The sequence below is a fragment of the Capra hircus genome, chromosome 25, assembly GCF_001704415.2.
Source record: "Capra hircus breed San Clemente chromosome 25, ASM170441v1, whole genome shotgun sequence".
NCBI lineage: Eukaryota > Metazoa > Chordata > Mammalia > Artiodactyla > Bovidae > Capra > Capra hircus.
This window is the reverse complement of record NC_030832.1, coordinates 34,513,608-34,533,645: the sequence shown is the minus strand read 5'-3', so window position 1 is coordinate 34,533,645 and position 20,038 is coordinate 34,513,608. Positions and strand designations below refer to the sequence as shown.

The 20,038-nt window shown below is 38.0% G+C and overlaps 1 protein-coding gene and 1 pseudogene across 1 annotated transcript in view; both read right to left on the bottom strand.

Moving 5' to 3' along the window:
• LOC102181832 (NADPH--cytochrome P450 reductase) overlaps positions 1-20,038 on the bottom strand; it is a gene marked incomplete in the record, with an annotated part of 1,163,480 nt that overhangs the window by 603,205 nt on the left and 540,237 nt on the right.
• On the bottom strand, positions 5,973-7,146 carry LOC102185734 (annotated as a pseudogene).

The window sequence follows — 20,038 nt, the reverse complement described above, 5'->3', positions numbered from 1 at the left end:
TAGCTGCCTCTTCTTTTCTTTCATGGATTCTTCTGTTTATTTAGAACAATGTGATCTGCACTATGCTAAGCTGCTAAGGCACTTCAGTTGTGTCCAACTCTGTGTGACCTCACAGATGGCAGCCCACCAGGCTCCCCCAACCCTGGGATTCTCCAGGCAAGAACACTGGAGTGGGTTGCCATTTCCTTCTCCAATGCATGAAAGTGAAGAGTGAAAGTGAAGTCATTCAGTCGTGTCCAACTCTTAGCGAACCCATGGACTGCAGCCTACCAGGCTCCTCTGTCCATGGGATTTTCCAGGCAAGAGTACTGGAATGGGGTGCCTTTGCCATCTCCGGATCTGCACTATAGATTGCTTTAAAGAAATCCCACCGTGTACATTTAGCAGAAATTAACATGAATCTTATATTTATATGTAAAGATAGTAACAAGATATTTTCCAGGAAATGTTGTCTCTGGTAATTTCTTTTTAACTTCAAAATAGAAAAATACTATTGAATTGTTTAGCCATTCTCACTTTGTCATATCAGTACAGCCAGACTAGTTGACTTTGGATTTTGAGAAAAATTCTGTTTTCTCCTTGCCATTTTTTTAATGCAATGCTTTCAACCTGACAAAGGATCTCCTGAAACTTTTATATCAGCTCTTAAAAGAAAATAATCTATTTTTTTTCAACAGAGACAAAGAAGACTTTTATGATTTCAAAACCCCATTTATCTCTGAGTCTTAGAAATGGAGTGTGTCCAGGGTTGACTTTTGCTTAATTAAATTCACTAAGACTTTCCACTAAATTGTGCAAGTGCATCTGTATGTGAAAAGTGAAAATGTTAGTCACTTAGTTGTGTCTGACTCTTGGCAACCCCCTGGACTGTAGCCCACCAGACTCCTCTGTCCATGGGATTCTCCAGGCAAGAATATTGAAGTGGGTTGCCATTCACTTCTCCAGGGGATCCTCTTGACTCAGGGACTGAAACCAGGTCTTCAGCATTGCAAGTGAATTCTTTACTGTCTAAGCCACTAGGGAGTCCCCCCAGGTGGTCACACAGATTCACATGAGGTTAGATATAGATCTGAGTGTGTGGTGGGACATAAACTTATGTATTATTGGATACAGACCTATGCACATTTGGATACAGGTATATACTTGTGACTTTGAGGACTAAGCTGTAAAACATGTCAGCAAAAGACACCAAACACTCTCTGAGCAGCTCATACAAAATGTGAATAAAATGAAAATAAGAGAATCTTCTTTTTCTACAAGAAGACAAAAAGTGAGGTTTATGTATACTCTACAGAGATGATGACAAATTTTTATTGAGTCATCAATCAATTCTTCATAATGCACATATTTTCCCAGATTGGAAAACAAAATATTAAAACATGCCATCTTCTTCACAGTAAATATGTAAATGACATTCTAAATGTACTTTCATTGTTTCTAGGAACAGAGAATGCAAATACAATTAATTCCCCTGATTTCATGGAGCATAGAACAATGAACATAGACAATTAACAAAGTTTCTTATCTCATGACTTGAAAAATACTATAAAAATTTAATAATTAACTAAATTTTGGTCTTGCTCTGTTTAGGCTGCTATTACAGAATTCTAAGGATAGTGGGATTTGATTTAGGTCATACCTGAATGGTCCAGTGGTTTTCCCTACTTTCTTCAATTTCAGTCTGAGTTTGGCAATAAGGAGTTCATGACCTGAGCCAGTCAGCTACTGGTCTTATTTTTGTTGACTGTATAGAGCTTCTCCATCTTTGGTTGCAAAGAATATAATCAATCTAATTTCGGTGTTGACCATCTGGTGATGTCCATGTGTAGAGTCTTCTCTTGACTGTGTGGATCACATTAAACTGTGGAAAATTCTCAAAGAGATGGGAATACCAGACCACCTGACCTGCCTCTTGAGAAACTCATATGCAGGTCAGGAAGCAACAATTAGAACTGGACACGGAACAACAGACTGGTTCCAAATAGGAAAAGGAGTATGTCAAGGCTGTATATTGTCACCCTGCTTATTTATGCAGAGGACATCATGAGAAACGCTGGGCTGAAAGAAGCACAAGCTGGAGTCAAGATTGCCAGGAGAAATATCACTAACCTCAGATAGGTAGATGACACCACCCTTATGGCAAAAAGTGAAGAGGAACTCAAAAGTCTCTTGATGAAAATGAAAGAGGAGATCACCCCATCTGGTCCCATCACTTCATGGGAAATAGATGGGAAAACAGTGGAAACAGTGTCAGACTTTATTTTGGGGGGCTCCAAAATCACTGCAGGTGGTGATTGCAGACATGAAGTTAAAAAATGCTTACTCTTTGGAAGAAAAGTTATGACCAACTTAGATAGCATATTGAAAAGCAGAGACATTACTTTGCCAACAAAGGTCCGACTAGTCAAGGCTATGGTTTTTCCAGTGGTCATGTATGGATGTGAGAGTTGGACTGTGAAGAAAGCTGAGCGCTGAAGAATTGATGCTTTTGAACTGTGGTGTTGGAGAAGACTCTTGAGAGTCCTTGGACTGCAAGAAGATCCAACCAGTCCATTCTGAAGGAGATCACCCCTGAGATTTCTTCGGAGGAAATGATGCTAAAGCTGAAACTCCCATACTTTGGCCACCTCATGCAGAGAGTTGACTCATTGGAAAAGACTTTGATGCTGGGAAGGATTGGGGGCAGAAGGAGAAGGGGACGACAGAGGATGAGATGGCTGGATGGCATCACTGACTCGATGGACGTGAGTCTGAGTGAACTCTGAGAGTTGGTGATGGACAGGGAGGCTTTGCGTGCTGTGGTTCATGGGGTTTCAAAGAGTTGGACACGACTGAGCTACTGAACCGAACCGAAGGATAGTGAGGTGGCTTAAAAATTAAGGATTTGTTTTTCACAGTTATAGATATTCTTAAGTCCAAGGCAGAGTTGTCCATAGGTTCCATTTATGATGAGGGTCTGTTTTACAGTTGATGGGTCTTCACATGGCAGAAGCATCAGTTGACTATAGGATGTCATTCATAAGGTCATTAATCCCAACTTTGAGGGCTCTACCTTCCAAATAACAACACATTATAAAGGATTAACTTGGAAATTTGGAAGGAGATTCAAACTTTAATTTTATAAAATAACCAAAAGTGGAGAAGTTAATAAATTTTGATAAATGCAAATGTTTGATGTTATTTGGTGAGTCGTATTGTGCTTTACTTCCCTGGTGGCTCAGAGGTTAAGGCATCTGCCCGCAATGCGGGAGACCTGGGTTCGATCCCTGGGTCGGAAAGATCCCTGGAGAAGGAAATGGCAGCCCACTCCAGTATTCCTGTCTGGAGAATCCCATGGATGGAGGAGCCTGGTGCACTACAGTTCACGGGGTTGCAAAGAGTTGGACAAGAGTGAGTGACTTCACTTTTCACTTTCACTTTTATTGTGCTTGAGAAGACTTTGAAATGATGGCAGAAAGTGAAGAGGAACTAAAACACCTCTTGGTAAAGGTGAAAGAGGAGAATGAGAAAGTTGGCTTAAAACTCAACATTCAAAATATTAACATCATGGCATCCGGTCCCATCACTTCAAGGCAAATAGATGGGGTAACAATGGAAACAGGGATAGTTTATTTTCTTGGGTTCCAAAATCACTGTGGTCTGTGACTGCAGCCCTAAAATTAAAAGATGCTTGCTCCTTGGAAGAAAGCTATAACATACATAGACTGCATATTAAAAAGCAGAAACATCTTTTTGCTGACAAACTCATTATAGTGAAAGCTATGTTGTTGTTGTTTTTTTTCCAGTAGTTACATACGGATGTGACAGTTAGACCATAAAGAAGGCTGAACACTAAAGAATTTATGCTTTCAAATTGTGGTGCTGGATAAGAATTTTGAGAGTGGAACCAAGATTGCCTGGAGAAATATCAATAACCTCAGATATGCAGATGACACTACCCTTATGACAGAAAGCGAAGAGAAACTAAAGAGCCTCTTAATGAAAGTGAAAGATGTGAGTGAAAAAGTTGGCTTAAAACTTAACATTCAAAAACCTAAGATCATGGCTTCTGGTCCCGTCGATTCATGGCAAATAGTTGAGGAAACAATAGAAATAGTCACAGACTTTTTTGGTGGGGTCTGCAGATGGTGACTGCAGCCATGAAATTAAAAGACGCTTACTCTTTGGAAGAAAAGTTATGACCAACCTAGACAGCATATTAAAAAGCAGAGACATTACTTTGCCAACAAATTTCCATCTAGTCAAAGTTATGGTTTTTCCAGTAGTCATGTATGGATGTGAGAGTTGGACTATAAAGAAAGCTAAACACTGGAGAACTGATGCTTTTGAACTGTGGTGTTAGAGAAGACTCTTTAGAATCCCTTGGACTGCCAGGAGATCCAACCAGTCCATCCTAAAGGAAAGTAACCCTGAATACTCATTGGAAGGATTGATGCTGAAACTGAAGCACCAATACTTTGGCCACCTGATGCAAAGAGCCAACTCTTTGGAAAATTCCCTGATGTTAGGAAAGATTGAGGGCAGGAGAAGAAGGGGGTGCCAGAAGATGAGATATTTGGTTGGAATCATTAATTCAACAGACATGAGGTTGAGCAAACTCTGGGAGATAGTGAAGGACAGAGAAGTTTAGAGTTCTTCAGTCCATGGGGTTGCAAAGAATCAGAGACAATTTTGCACCTGAACAACAAGAAATCTTGAGGTATTAAAGAGATAAAATTTCCTCATTTTATAAGGAAATTTTGTGATTTACTAGTAAAAAAGCATGCTTTGTCACATAGTCTTATGCCCCTCATGAATCCAACTAAATAAGGGAAGCAAGATAATATTTCTTTGACCACATGTTTCCAACCACATTAAGGACAGATAATACTTAGTTTCAAGCCTAATTCAGACACAGAGACAGAGAGAGGATTTTATGAATGATGTCTCTGCCCAATAAAACAATATATTCTAGCCTCTTTATTACCTAATAATCTGTATTTCACCAATAAAACAGATGAGAATGGCATACATGCAGTGTCTTTTTTTTAACAAGGATAATGCTCAAGTTCTGTAGTATGTATATGAAGTGCATGGATTATGAATTACACTAAATTTACTCATGAAAGGCAGAGACTGGTCTCTATAGAAGGATATGAAACACTGTAAATGAACAAGAGTAAGGGGATACTGAAAAAATAGCAGAGGTCCATTCAGATGTTCTAAACTACCTGGAAGAAGAAGTTACTATCTTTATGAAAATATAACACTAACAAAGCTGGAAAACTTGAGATAATATGGCTTCCCATTTGGGAAAAAAAGTACAATTTAGTTATTTTATTCATGTCTACCTTGTTCACACATATTATTGTCACATAGTATCCTTATGATTAATACTGTAACTCTGAAAAATCACTATTCTTCTACATTAATATGTTAAGCAGTATGAACAAAATAATGTGGTAAAATATCTGATAGATACAAAACTAAGCTACAACTTTAAACATTAATATTGGCTATCTCTGTTTAAGGAGGAGTGAATCAATTTTCTACTTCTTATTTCATATTTTCTTTTTCTGAAATCTATAATGAGTCATATTAACTCTGAAAAAATGAATTATTTAAGATAGAAACGTGAAAAGCCCTGCACTTTCATAGTATTAACTATAGGATAAGTCATTACATAGAACATACATATATAGTCTAACAGAGATAATTTTACACCTAAAAGCTCTGTATATTTTCTTAAGAAATTGCAAAAGTTTTCTAAATATGTATATATACTTATAAAATATGAAAAACTTAAAGTAAATTTTGATCATTGAAAGTATTCATATAATAAATGTTTTTAATCTGCCCACTTCATTAAATCTGAGGGAGATTTACTATAGTTAAATAAGCATATATATCTTATGTGGAAACAGCAATTTTTCACTGAAAATAGGTGATACATATTCCACTGCCTCATTTTCTTTTTCTGATCCACTGCTTTTTCATGCATTTTTTATCTCTCCATTTATCAGAGTATAGATTAGAGGGTTCAGCATAGAAGTGATAATGGTACAGAATACAGTCAAAGATTTATCAACGGGTAAAGTGGAAGGAGGTCTAACATACAGAAAAATGCAGGGCACAAAGAAGAGGACCACCACAGTGATGTGGAAACCACAGGTGGACAAGGCTTTGTGCCTCCCTTCCTGACTAAGATTCTTCAGGGAGTGCAGAATGACCCCATAGGAGATGAGTAAGAGCATGAAGATGACCACACAGATCACCCCATCATTGGCAACTACTGTGAGGCCAATAATGTCAGTGCAGGCAAGTTTCAACAAGGGTTACATGTCACAGGTGAAATGGTAAATGACATTGGGGCCACAGAAGGGAAGGCTGTAAACAAAAAGAAGTTGAAGTACAGCATGTAAAAACCCACCAACCCAGGCCAGGAGAAGAAGCATAACACACACTTGCTGATTCATGATGGTCAAATAATGCAAGTGTTTGCAGATGGCCACAGAGTGGTCATAGGCCATAACTACCAGGAATAAAACCTCCATACCACCAAATAAGTGCTCTATAAAAAGCTGGGTCATGCAAGCTTGGAAGGAAATGGTTTTCTTCTCATAAAGTAAGTTTATAATCATTTTTGGGGTGACAGTAGTAGAATAAACATCATCTATAAATGATAAGTGGGAGAAGGCAATGGCACACCACTCCAATACTCTTGCCTGGAAAATCCCATGGTCGGAGGAGCCTGGTAGGCTGCAGTCCATAGGGTCGCTAAGAGTCAGACACCACTGAGCGACTTCAATTTCACTCTTCACTTTCATGCATTGGAGAAGGAAATGGCAACCCACTCCAATATTCTTGCCTGGAGAATCCCAGGGTTGGGGGAGCATGGTGGGCTGCCGTCTATGGGGTCGCACAGAGTCGGACATGACTGAAGCAACTTAGCAGCAGCAGCAGCAGCATAAATGATAAGTAGCCATGAAAGAAGCACATAGGGGAATTCAGAGTTGAACTGAACACCACAGTCAGGACAATGAGTAGGTTGCCCACAATGATCACAATGTAGATGAGCAAGTAGACGACAAATAGTATTTTCTGACCCTGGACATATTCAGTCAGCCCCAAGAGGACAAATTCTGTTATATTGTTCCTTGATTTCATCAAATCTGTCTAAGAGATCAGTTCATATATTAGAAGCAGTTTACCTACAACACAAAGGGGAAAACTTTTAAATTCAGTGTAAATTGCATCTTTTATGTATCCATTCATTTAAAATCAGTAGTATGGAGTATCTATATGATCCCAGTGTATCATAGACATTGTGTTAACCAAGTTGAACACAGGGTAAATGATCAAACAATTCCAGATCAGTGTTTGTATGTGCTCAGTCATGTCTGACTCTTTGCATCCCCATGGACTGCAGCCTGCCAGGCTCCCCTGCTCATGGTATTTTTCCAGGCAAGAATATTGGAGTGGGGTGTCATTTCCTACTCCTTGAGAACTTCCTGCCCCAAGAATCGAACTCATGTCTCTGCATCTCCTGAATTGGCAGGGGAATTCTTTACCACTAATGTCACCTAGGAAGCCCAGACAAATGTAAAAAGTGACATTATAAGCATATTGACAGAATCCTAAGGGAAGATGAGAAGGGAATTCCATGAATATGTAAACCATTTATAAACTTACAAAGGTGTAATACTTGAGACAAACTTAAACGAATGTCCATATTCAGTAAGAGTAATGGAGCTATGAATATAAGTTCCCCTGGGCTGTCTTAGAACTCACTGAGGCTTCCACATTTTCCTGTCAATGAATACTGAAGCAATTCCAATTTTGTCTCAAGCCCCTATTCCTACTCTAATTTTAATGTTTATATATGCAATGCCTCCAGTTTTGGACATTTGAATTTGGATAACGATTTAGTATTTATAAAACAAAATTAAGAATGTTTCACAATATAAAAGTTGTTTCCCATCTCACTCAACATACCACCTTCAATGCCAATGCTCAGACAATAAAGCTTATAGTCTTCTTCACTCTTCTACTGGTCTTCTATGACATATTCATACCTTAAAGAAATTCTGCTGTCTCTACTTTCAAAATGTATTACAAATTTAATCTTCTCTCCCCCATTTCCTTCCTGGCCACTGCAGCAGCCTCCTGCCGGATATGCTCACTTCTATTCTGGCCTATAACAACTTGTTATTAACCCATATGATTCTCTTTCATCTTATTCTGATTATATTCCTTCACTGCTCAAAACTCCCACAGTGGATTCTGATCACGTAACCACAGCTTAATGGATCACATCTAATATTTATGGTAACAAGCACAGGAATCCTCATATTATATTTGAAGATACTAAAGCTGAGAACATTTCATTCATTTCCCTGAGATCACACATTTTTAGTTTTAGTGGTAAAACTAGAACTGGAATGTAATTTTGAGTTATTTCAATATGGTTAAATGTCTTACACAATAAAAAATGTCACACAATTGTGAAACCTGGTTGCCACTGTTTACTATTAGTCTTACCTTGTGGAGGCTTGTTTAGAATCTAAAGGAAGAAATTTTAAGTTATTCACAAAGACCTGGAATTCTTATTTCATCCAGTATGAGAACAGAAGGTGAAATGTGCATTATTGCTTGAGGAAATTGTTTATTTTATTCAGCTGTCTGTCCATTTTCTCCTTGAAGTCTTCTCATTATTCAGGCGACTGTTTTTATTTGCATTATAGAGTTTTAAAATAAACTGCAAAGTGCACACAAAAAAACAATTTACCAGGTTAGGATAATTTATCAAAAAGACAAGCAGATCTTTATGTTTACATAGGAATATAGAAGCTAAACTTTTCCCAGGGAAATTTATCTAGTGTAGCCTTTTTTTTCATATCAACTTCAAATAAAAAAATACCATCCAGTTATTTAGCCCTTCTCATTTTGTTGTGTCTGTATGGCGAGACCAGTTGACTTGAGATTTTGCAAGACATTCTTGTGATTTTTTTTTCTTTTTTAGGCACTGCTTTAACCTAGCAAATAACCTCCCCAAAGTTTTAAACCAGTTTTTAAAATGATATCATCTTTTTACCCCTAAGGGAAAATATATAACTTCACTACCTCTGTAAATATGTCAGTCTCAGCCAATGGAGAGTAATGCTGTTAAATAGGAATCCTGGCTACCCTCTGAACCTGGTGCTCCTGGGGAACCCCAGTAGACATTTTTCCAGTCAGAACCAACGCTGTGACTAAGTGGACCCTTGTGGTTCGTATTATGAATGCAAGATGCACCTCAGCAGCAACCAGCAGAGAAGTCTGATAAAACAAGATTTATTACTCAGGGGTCATGAAGGCTTTGCAGCATGCCTGGGACCACACAGGGAAATGTTGAGACACAGAAAGAGACAGAGATGAGAAAAAGAGAGATGTTAAGGAGAGAAAAAGAGAATCTGAGATTCTGCCTTCACTGGCCTCAGGGATGGGGTGTCTATGTATCCTAGGGTTCACTTTTTATTGGTGAATTTAAAACATAAGAGTGCACCTAAATCACAGGAGGGAAAATTTGGGGTCTTGTGAATGGTCAGGTATAGATCACCCAGGGCTTTGTAAAAGGTGAGCTACGTGGATGGAGAGGTCTGGTTCCTTATCTGGTTGTATAGCTATTGATGCTAAAGATGGATGTCTTTGAAACGGTTAGCTGGACAACCAAAAGCTTAATGTTGGCCACTTACATTACACTCCAAAAAATTGACTGTCAGGCACTTACACCACAAGACTATTGCTAGATAAATTCACATTCTGAGGCACTGGGGATTAGAACCACACATTTTTTTCTTGGGAGAAACAATACAAAACGAAACTACATCAAATTTCAAGGTGAGTGCCTCATGTCCAAAAACTCTTTGTTCTACAGACAGATTTTTAAGCGTAGTTTTGTTTTTTTAGTTCCATGAAACATAAGGCAAACATACTTGAAGTCAATAAAATTTTATTTAAGGAATTTCACATGTTGTGATTTCTTCCATTGCACATCAAGGTTATTTTAGTTCCCCTAAAGTAAGATAGCACGTTTAAAAAGATCCTAGGCTTTTTTCTTTTTTTTTTTATTTAACTATATTAGACATGTAACACTGTGGAAGTTTAAGGTGTACAACCTGTTAATTTGATACATTTATAGACTATAGTAGGGCTTCCCTAGTGGTTCAGATGGAAAGAATCTTCCAACAATGTGGAAAACCCAAGTTTGATCCCTGATTCAGGAAGATCTGGAGAAGGAAATGGCAAGCCACTACAGTAAATCTTGCATGCAGAATTCCACAGACAGAGGAGCCTGGGAGGCTACAGTCCATGGGGTCACAAAGAGTCAAACATGACTGGCTGACTAACACTTAACTTCATAGAGTATATTATGATTGTCATCACAAGAATATACAAGGGAGAAAAGACAATGTCTCTAACAAGTGGTGCTGAGAAAACTAGTCAACCACCTGTAAAAGAATGATGCTTGAGCTTCCCTGGTGGCTCAGATGGTAAAGCGTCTGCCTGCAATATGGGAGACCCAGGTTCGATCCTTGGGTTGGGAAGATCTCCTGGAGAAGGAAATGGCAACCCACTCCAGTATTCCTGCCTGTAGAATCCCAGGCACAGAGGAGCCTGGTAGGCTATAGTCCATGGGGTTGCAAAGAGTCGGACACGACTGAGCGAATTCACTTCACTTCACTTCAGAATACTTTCTAACACCACATTAAAAAAAAAAAAAACTCAAAATGGATTAAAGATCTAAATGTAAGACCAGAAACTATAAAACTCATAGAGGAAAACAAAGGCAAAACATTATCTGACATAAATCACAGCAGGATCCTCTATGACCCATTTCCCAGAATAATGGAAATAAAAGCAAAAATAAACAAATGGGACTTAATTAATCTTAAAAGTTTTTGCACAATGAAGGAAACTTTAAGCAAGTGAAAAGACAGCCTTCCGAATGGGAGAAAATAACAGCAAATGAAGCAACTGACAAATAACTAATCTCAAAAATATATAAGCAGCTCACGCAGCTCAATTCCAGCAAAATAAATGACCAAATCAAAAAATGGGCCAAAGAACTAAACACACGTTTCTCCAAAGAAGACATACAGATGGCTAGCAAACACATGAAAAGATGCTCAACATCACTCATTATCAGAGAAATGCAAATCAAAACCACAATGAAGTACCATCTCACGCTGATCAGAAATGCTGCCATCAAAAAGTCTGCAAACAATAAATGCTGGAGAGGGTGTAGAGAAAATGGAACCCTCTTACACTGTTGTTGGGAATGCAAACTAGTACAGCCACTATGGAGAACAGTGTGGAGATTCCTTAAAAAAATAGAAATAGAACTGCCATATGACCCAGCAATCCCACTATTGGGCATATACACCAAGGAAACCAGAATGAAAGAGACACATGTACCCCGTTGCAGCACTTTTTACAATAGCTAGGACATGGAAGCAACCTAGATGTTCATCAGCAGGCAAATGGTTAAGAATGCTGTGGTACATATACACAATGGAATATTACTTAGCTACTAAAAAGAATACATTTGACTCAGTTCTAATGAGGTGGATGAAACTAGAGCCTATTATATAGAGTGAAATAAGTTAAAAAGAAAAAAAAATACAGTATATTGACATATATATATGGAGTTTAGAAAGATGGTCATGGTGACCCAGCAAAAGAGACATGGACATGAAGAACAGACTTTTGGACTCTGCGGGAAAAGGTGAGGGTGGGATGATTTGAGAGAATAGCATTGAAACCTGTATATTACCATATGTGAAATAGATGACCAGTCCAAGCTTGATGCACAAAACAGGGCACTCAAAGCTGGTGCACTGAGACAACCTGAGGGATGGGATGGGGAGGGAGGTGGGAAGGGGGTTCAGGATGGGGGACACATGTGCTGATTCACGCCAATGTATGGCAAAAACCACTACGATATTGTAAAGTCATTAGCCTCCAATTAAAATAAACTAATTAATTAAAACAATATGATTGCCATCAATAAAAAAAAAAGAAACTTGCAAGTTGTGTTGGAAGTTACATTTACTCTGCAAGGCAGGTGGAGCAGGGTTTCAAAGCACTGGTAATAAAGATATTTTTGAAAACATTAAAAAAAATCTCAATTGTCATATCAGTCAGTTCACAGTTCTTTTAATTGGACTCTTTCATATGCACTGAACATGGACATGCTACTATCATAATTCCCAAATCCCCCTCCTGGAAACTTTGGGATCTAAGTCCTCTAGATGTTAAGTTCAAATTCTTTTCACTCCTAAGCTACTGCACCCCAGAACAGCATAGTGTGTTAAGACATTGTCACTACCTACAATCAAAGAAAAAGTGGACTATACATTCTTTCATACATTAGTAGCTATGTCTTGTAGTTCTTTGCCACAGATCTAATAATTGGTTCTGTAAGTAAAGCAAAACACATTGTTACTCTATGAAGCATTTTCAATGATATGAGTGTACATTAAAACCCTTTCTTGTTTGGACTTTCTTGTGACTTGACCCTGGTTAGCTGTTTGGAAGCAGTAAGGGATGAAGGAGGAAGTTCATGAGAAGAATAAACATCTTTACATGACAGCGCGCTTTTTTTTTTTCCAAATGTGGCGGTAATGTAGTGTGTAGGCTAGAGAAGACTGCTCTTTCCTCTTTTTCAAGAAAGAGGAAACTACTTACGTGAATATTTGTATACTCACAGTTCTTACTTATCTTCATACAAATGTGTGTGTTCTAGATCTCAGAGTCCCACTCTTTACCAGAGCACTGGTAAACAAACATTCCTCGTGAGGTTGCACATTCAGATTTCTATGTGGTTCTACAGTGTTTATTATAAAACCCTGGACATGAATTAGATATTATTCTCTATCTGCAAGAAATATGGTGACAATGGTCAAAGGAACTCTATATTCAAAGCATGCCCAGAAGACATACTAAAATAAAGTGAAAGTGAAGTTGTTCAGTCGTGCCCGACTCTTTGCAACCCCATGGATAATCGCCTGCACCAAGCTCCTCTGTCCATGGGATTTTCAAGGCAAGAGTACTGGAGTGGGTTGCCCCTTCCTTCTCCAGGGGCATACTAGAGTATATTTGAGGAAGTATTACATTAGATACAGTATGCAGCCTTTTCAAAGAAAAATAATATTCCTTTTCCTGAAGTAGAAGACTTCAATTAAAACTCTGCCACCTGCCCAGAATTTACTACTGTGAAAATCTCACAGGAACAGAATCCAACTCTAGCAGCTATGATTTACTTTTACTCAGAGTAAATCACTTAAAATGATTAGCCTTAAATTTAACCAAAGCTAAAACAATTTTCTTAGATGTATAATTCACATACTCCCATTTTCAAGTGGAGAAATAGACAGTTTTTTCCCTGAGCCAAAGCAATTCCAAAGTTCTTGGTAAAATAAAATTATTACAAATTTAGTAATTATATATGTTTTAGTAATTTATAAATAGAAAAAGAAGTTCTAAATAAACAAAAATAGTCAAACTGAATTTCTTACATAGATAAAAATACAAATAAGAAAGCAAATCAAAATCAGAAAGACTCTTCATGACTATTTAATCAGACTGCAATATTGGTAAATTATGACAAAAGTTGATATACATCTCTACTGCATAAATATAATTTTCATCTGAATATCTCAGTGTTTCTTAAGCTACTCTTTTTTCTGAATTCTATCAAAACTCACTAAAAAATTCATACTTGTGGTGTAACTATTTCTCTTTCAAATCCTAAAAACATTCCTCTGGCTTATAACATTCTTTCTTTACTTAATTATTATTTTTAAACTCCCTATTGTCAACTATATGTACTCTTTCCTTCCAGCTCACATAAATTCATCTACCTCTGTTTGGGCCATCTATGCTACTATCATAATAACACAGTATTATAAACAAATTATTGTAATGGGTGTGGTTCAAGAGAAAATTTAATACTCTCCCTCAACAAAGAAAGGATTACTTTAGGAGATAGAGAAGGAAATGGCAACCCACTCCAATATTCTTGCCTGGAGAATCCCATGGACAGAAGCACCTGGTGGGCTACAGTCCATGGGGTTGTAAGAGTCGGACATGACTTAGCAACTAAACCAACACCACTTTAGGAGAAGAATATTTTATGGAAAGAATATTAATATGAGGTCAACCCCAATAGTCAGAGTCTTCCTAAGGAAAAAAGATTCTTACCAGTTCCATGATGTTCTCAATGTAAGTAAACATATGGTAAGACTTTGAAGTATAACCAATAAAAAGAAGAGAGGTTTCCTAGATTACATATATTATTCCTTAAAACATAAAGAGGTTATGATTATTTGAATCTGACTCTTTCACTGAGTCAGGAAGAACAATCATGTTGAAGGTCCACGATCAGACATGAGACCACAGTGTCTAATAAATAAACTGTTTGGGAGGAAAACCTGCCAGACTGCGGACGTATACACATAGAAACGCAACTATAGACAGAGAACACCAGATGTCAAACAAAGGGCAGAGAGAACAGTAGAACAAAACCAGTGATATTAGGCAGGCAAGACAAGCACAGACATAGCAGAGAATATCTAAGGTCATGTGTCTGATACAACTGTGTGAACCCGGTGCTGTCTCTTCTACCTAAAATTGACTTACCACTATCCCATATGTGTGTTCACATTACTTATTTTCCATAAGGAACTAATTTTTATATCTGAAGTTAGAATTAAGAGTCTCAAGTAAGCTTAAAAGTAGACTTTTCTACAGCACTTTTCAAATACAATTATTTGTGGATTCCAATTAATTTTGCTGAATGAATATACAGTTAAGAGATATGGCTCCATTTAATTAACTTCATTACTTTTATATTTTCAATAAACTTATGGGTCTATGCGTGAATGTTGTGTGAGTTGGCATTTTGGATTTATTTGACTGCCTTTGGTACTTTAAAATCATAGCCCAAAAAAGGAGAAAAAGAAATTAAGGAAACAATTCCATTCACCATTGCAACAAAAGAATAAAATACTTAGGAATATATCTACCTAAAGAAACTAAAGACTTATATATAGAAAACTATAGAACACAGATGAAAGAAATCAAAGAGGACACTAATAGATAGAGATATATACCATGTTCATGGATTGGAAGAATCAATATAGTGAAAATGAGTATACTATGCAAAGCAATCTACAGATTCAATGCAATTCCTATTAAGCTACCAGCGGTATTTTTCACAGAGCTAGAACAAATAATTTCAAGATTTGTATGGAAATACAAAACACCTCGAATAGCCAAAGCAATCTTGAGAAAGAAGAATGGAACTGGAGGAATCAACTTGCCTGACTTCAGGCTCTACTACAAAGCCACAGTCATCAAGACAATATGGCACTGGAACAAAGACAGAAATATAGATCAATGGAACAAAATAGAAAGCCCGGAGATAAATCCACACACATATGGACGCCTTATCTTTGACAAAGGAGGCAAGAATATACAATGGAGTAAAGACAATCTCTTTAACAAGTGGTGCTGGGAAAACTGGTCAACCACTTGTAAAAGAATGAAACTAGATCACTTTCTAACACCGCACACAAAAATAAACTCAAAATGGATTAAAGATCTAAATGTAAGATCAGAAACTACAAAACTCCTAGAGGAGAACATAGGCAAAACACTCTCAGACATAAATCACAGCAGGATCCTCTATGATCCACCTCCCAGAATTCTGGAAATAAAAGCAAAAATAAACAAATGGGATCTAATTAAAATAACAAATGGCATCTGCACAACAAAGGAAAATATAAGCAAGGTGAAAAGACAGCCTTCGGAATGGGAGAAAACAATAGCAAATGAAGCAACTGACAAACAACTAATCTCAAAATATACAAACAACTTACGCAGCTCAATTCCAGAAAAATAAACGACCCAATCAAAAAATGGCCAAACAAGTAAACAGACAATTCTCCAAAGAAGGCATACGGATGGCTAACAAACACATGAAAAGATGCTCAACGTCACTCATTATTAGAGAAATGCAAATCAAGACCACAATGATGTACCACTTCACACCAGTCAGAATGGCTACTATCCAAAAGCTTGCAAGCAATAAATGCTGGAAAGGGTGTGGAGAAAAGGGAACCCTCTTACACTGTTGGTGGGAATGCAAACTAGTACAGCCACTATGGAGAACAGTGTGGAGATTCCTTTAAAAATTGCAAATAGAACTGCCTTTTGACCCAGCAATCCCACTGCTGGGCATGCACACCGAGGAAACCAGAATTGAAAGAGACACATGTACCCCAATGTTCATTGCAGCACTGTTTATAATAGCCAGGACATGGAAACAACCTAGATGTCCATCAGCAGATGAATTGATAAGAAAGCTGTGGTACATATACACAGTGGAGTATTACTCAGCCATTAAAAAGAATACATTTGAATCAGTTCTAATGAGATGGATGAAACTGGAGCCAATGATACAGAGTGAAGTAAGCCAGAAAGGAAAACACCAATACAGTATACTAACACATATATGTGGAATTTAGAAAGATGGTAATGATGACCCTATATGCAAGACAGCAAAAGAGACACAGATTTGTAGAGCGGACTTTTGGACTCTGAGGGAGAGGGAGAGGGTGGGATGATTCGGGAGAATGGCATTGCAACATGTATACTATCATGTAAGAAACGAATCGCCAGTCTATGTTTGATGCAGGATACAGGATGCTTGGGGCTGGTGCATGGGGATGATCCAGAGAGATGATATGGGGTGGGAGGTGGGAGGGGGGTTCAGGGTTGGGAACTCATGTACACCTTTGGTGGATTCATGTCAATGTATGGCAAAACTGATACAGTATTGTAAAGTAAAATAAAATAAAAATTAAAATTAAAAAAAAAGAAGTCACATTCTGAGGGTATCTTGTTGGGTGCCCACGTTAGCCTTGTTTGATGTGGCCATACCAGGGTCATCTTGGTGTCAGCGGCCACAGTTGTTCTTATAAACTAAATTTCCCTAGGTCTTTAAAAATGTACATGAAGAAAAAATTACTTAACATATGTGTATTCTTTTGACAAATGTTATAAATTGACTTATGGGTAACTAAAAAAAATAAAAAATAAAATCATAGCCCACTCACACCCTATAAATAATGTTTTATTTACAGACATATTTATACTATACATTTGCTATACTTATTTTTACAAATGTATATTTTTATAAATGTAGACTATGCCCCACTTTACTGCACACTCACTTCCAGATATTATAGTTTGAAAAGAGGGAGAGGATGCATGTATAATCTCTAAATAAAACATCATTTCCTTTAAGTATCCTTATGATATCTAATTGGCTTCCAAAGTGGCACTAGAGGTAAAGAACCCTCCTGCCAATGCAGGAGATCTAAGAGATGCAAGTTCTGTCCCTGGGTTGAGAAGTTCCCCTGGAGGAGGGCATGGCAACCCACACTAGTATCTTGCCTGGAGAATCCCATGGACTCAAGAGTCTAGCGGACTATCATCCATAGAGTCACAAAGAGTTGGATGTGACTGAAGTGACTGAGCACGTACACATGCATGATATCTACTATTTGACACACAGTAATGTAGAAAAATGAATGTATTTTAATCATTGGTAATGTTTCAGATATCCCCATTTCTATTTTTTCTTTTTTTTTTTAATTTCAGAATAACCTCTTAAAGGATGCAAATTTCCTGACGTTACATATAGATTACAATGGGATATTGTCACTCAATAGTTCAAGTTTACACAATTCAAGGTTCTGCTTAAGCATTTAAAATCTAAGGTGGTTTGTCTCCACAACCTGAAGTAAAAGATATTGTACTTTGAACAGTACCATACGGCCACGTTAAATTATGGGACTCTTAACATCCATAAGAATAATCTTCTTGAGTATTTTATGTTTTATAGTTTCTAGATTCATCTCCATTGTATCACTATTTCAAAATATGTTTATATATTATTCATGAAATTTGACTACTATAAACAGTTTTTGTTGCTTAGTCACTCAGTAGTGTCCAACTCAGTTATGTCAAACTCTTTGCAGCCCCATGCCCTGTAAGATAGACAGATAAGATAACCCATCTTATCTATACATGGAATTTTCCAGGCATGAATACTGGAGTGGGTTGCCATTTCCAACTCCAGGAGAACTTCCCAACCCAGGGATCAAACCTGGGTCTTTTAGGACTCCTGAATTGGCAGGGGGTATGTGGAAAATGTGTTTATTACCATACTTCTGTGAACATAGAACTTATCTTAAAAAATAAAATCTTTAATAAGCAATAATCCAATATGATTTATTTGCTGATGTAGAGCAGAGAAGGCGATGGCACCCCACTTCAGTACTCTTGCATGGAAAATGAGACTTCACTTTCACTTTTCACTTTCATGCCTGGAGAAGGAAATGGCAACCCACTCCACTGTCCTTGCCTGGACAATCCCAGGGATGGAGGAGCCTGGTGGGCTGCTGTCTATGGGGTTGCACAGAGTCGGACACGACTGAAGTGACTTAGCAGTGGCAGCAGCAGCTGATGTAGAGACTTCTACATGCAAATGCCCAGTATTTCTCTAGGGTATAATTCTTGGGGTCATGAACTATACTAAGGCAATGATTATAACCTATTCTTTAGATCAGCCTCACTTAGAGATACCTTGGCACTCTAGTCCCTGCCTTTCACACAGGAATCAGGGAAGGAAAAGTGCAGTCCCTGAGGTAAATGGTAAGCTCTGGTCACTACCTCCTTCCAACCTGGTCTCGGTCTCCACGGCCAACACAGTGTTTTAATTACTCAGAATACTTGGTGCCAAAGCCAGATCCACACTAACAGGCACTTTGGTTTATTTATTCTCCAGTGAAAATTTCTTTGAGCAGCCAGTGGTTTCTTGGCAGGACCTACACTGCTGAATCCTACCATGAAGCTACTAAAAATGGCTCCTACTAGCAGGCCTCAATTCCCCCAACATAATAAAAGATTCTCTGAAGACACTGCATCAGCCACTGTGAATGGTGTCTGTCTCCAGGCCCTGCCCAGTCAATAGAAACTAAGACCTCTTGCCTTTCCCTCACGTGCCAACTCCCTGCTTTTACCTAGAATGTCTTCCTAAGATCACTCTTCTCCCGCTTCCTGTCACTCAGAGCATGGGCACAGCACCATTCTCACATTGAAGGCTTTGTGTCCCTTTGAAGTTTCCATTTTTATGTATCAATACATGACATCTAATGATACCTTTTTAATGTGCAGCCAGTTGTTTCCCAAATTTGAGTATCTTGAAAAAGACACTTAAATAGGGATGATCTGAAGTTCAGCTTCAGCCTTGGTCTTCATCTGAAATCAATTACTAGTTTGGACTTCAGGATTTGCAAATTGAATGCCTACACCACTGTCATCCTCTGTCCTTCAGGGATATGACTGCACTGGTTATTGCCATGTATTGATACAATCTCCATAATGGTGTTATAACAAATCAGTCACAAGACATAGATTTACTTTTAACATATACATATTTGCTCTCAAATATTAGTGAATATTTTAGGTGTGACATGGCTTCCCAGTGGCCCAGTAGTAAAGACTCTGCCAGCCAGTGCAGGAGGCACCACAGACCTGGGTTCAATCCCTGGGTTGGGAAGATCCCCTGAAGCAGGCAATGGCAACTTGCTTCAGTATTATTGCCTGGAAAATTCCATGGACAGAGGATCCTGGCAGTCTACAGTCCCTGGGGTCGCAAAGAGTCAGACACAACTGAGCAAATGAGCACTGAGTTCTGGGCACTGGAGAAAATACCCCCTTACTGGTTTCATTTTTTTCCACTTTGGCTTTCTTTTTGATATGATACATTAAGGAGATAGACATTCTTATAATATCAGTAATTATAATATTAACTTCTTTTCTGAAATGTGAAATAGACATGACAGCCACAGCGACAACTGACAGTAAGTCACCTCAAGAACAAATACAAATAAGATCACAAAGCAAATGAAATCGATCAATATTTTCCTTCCCTCACTTCTTTCAA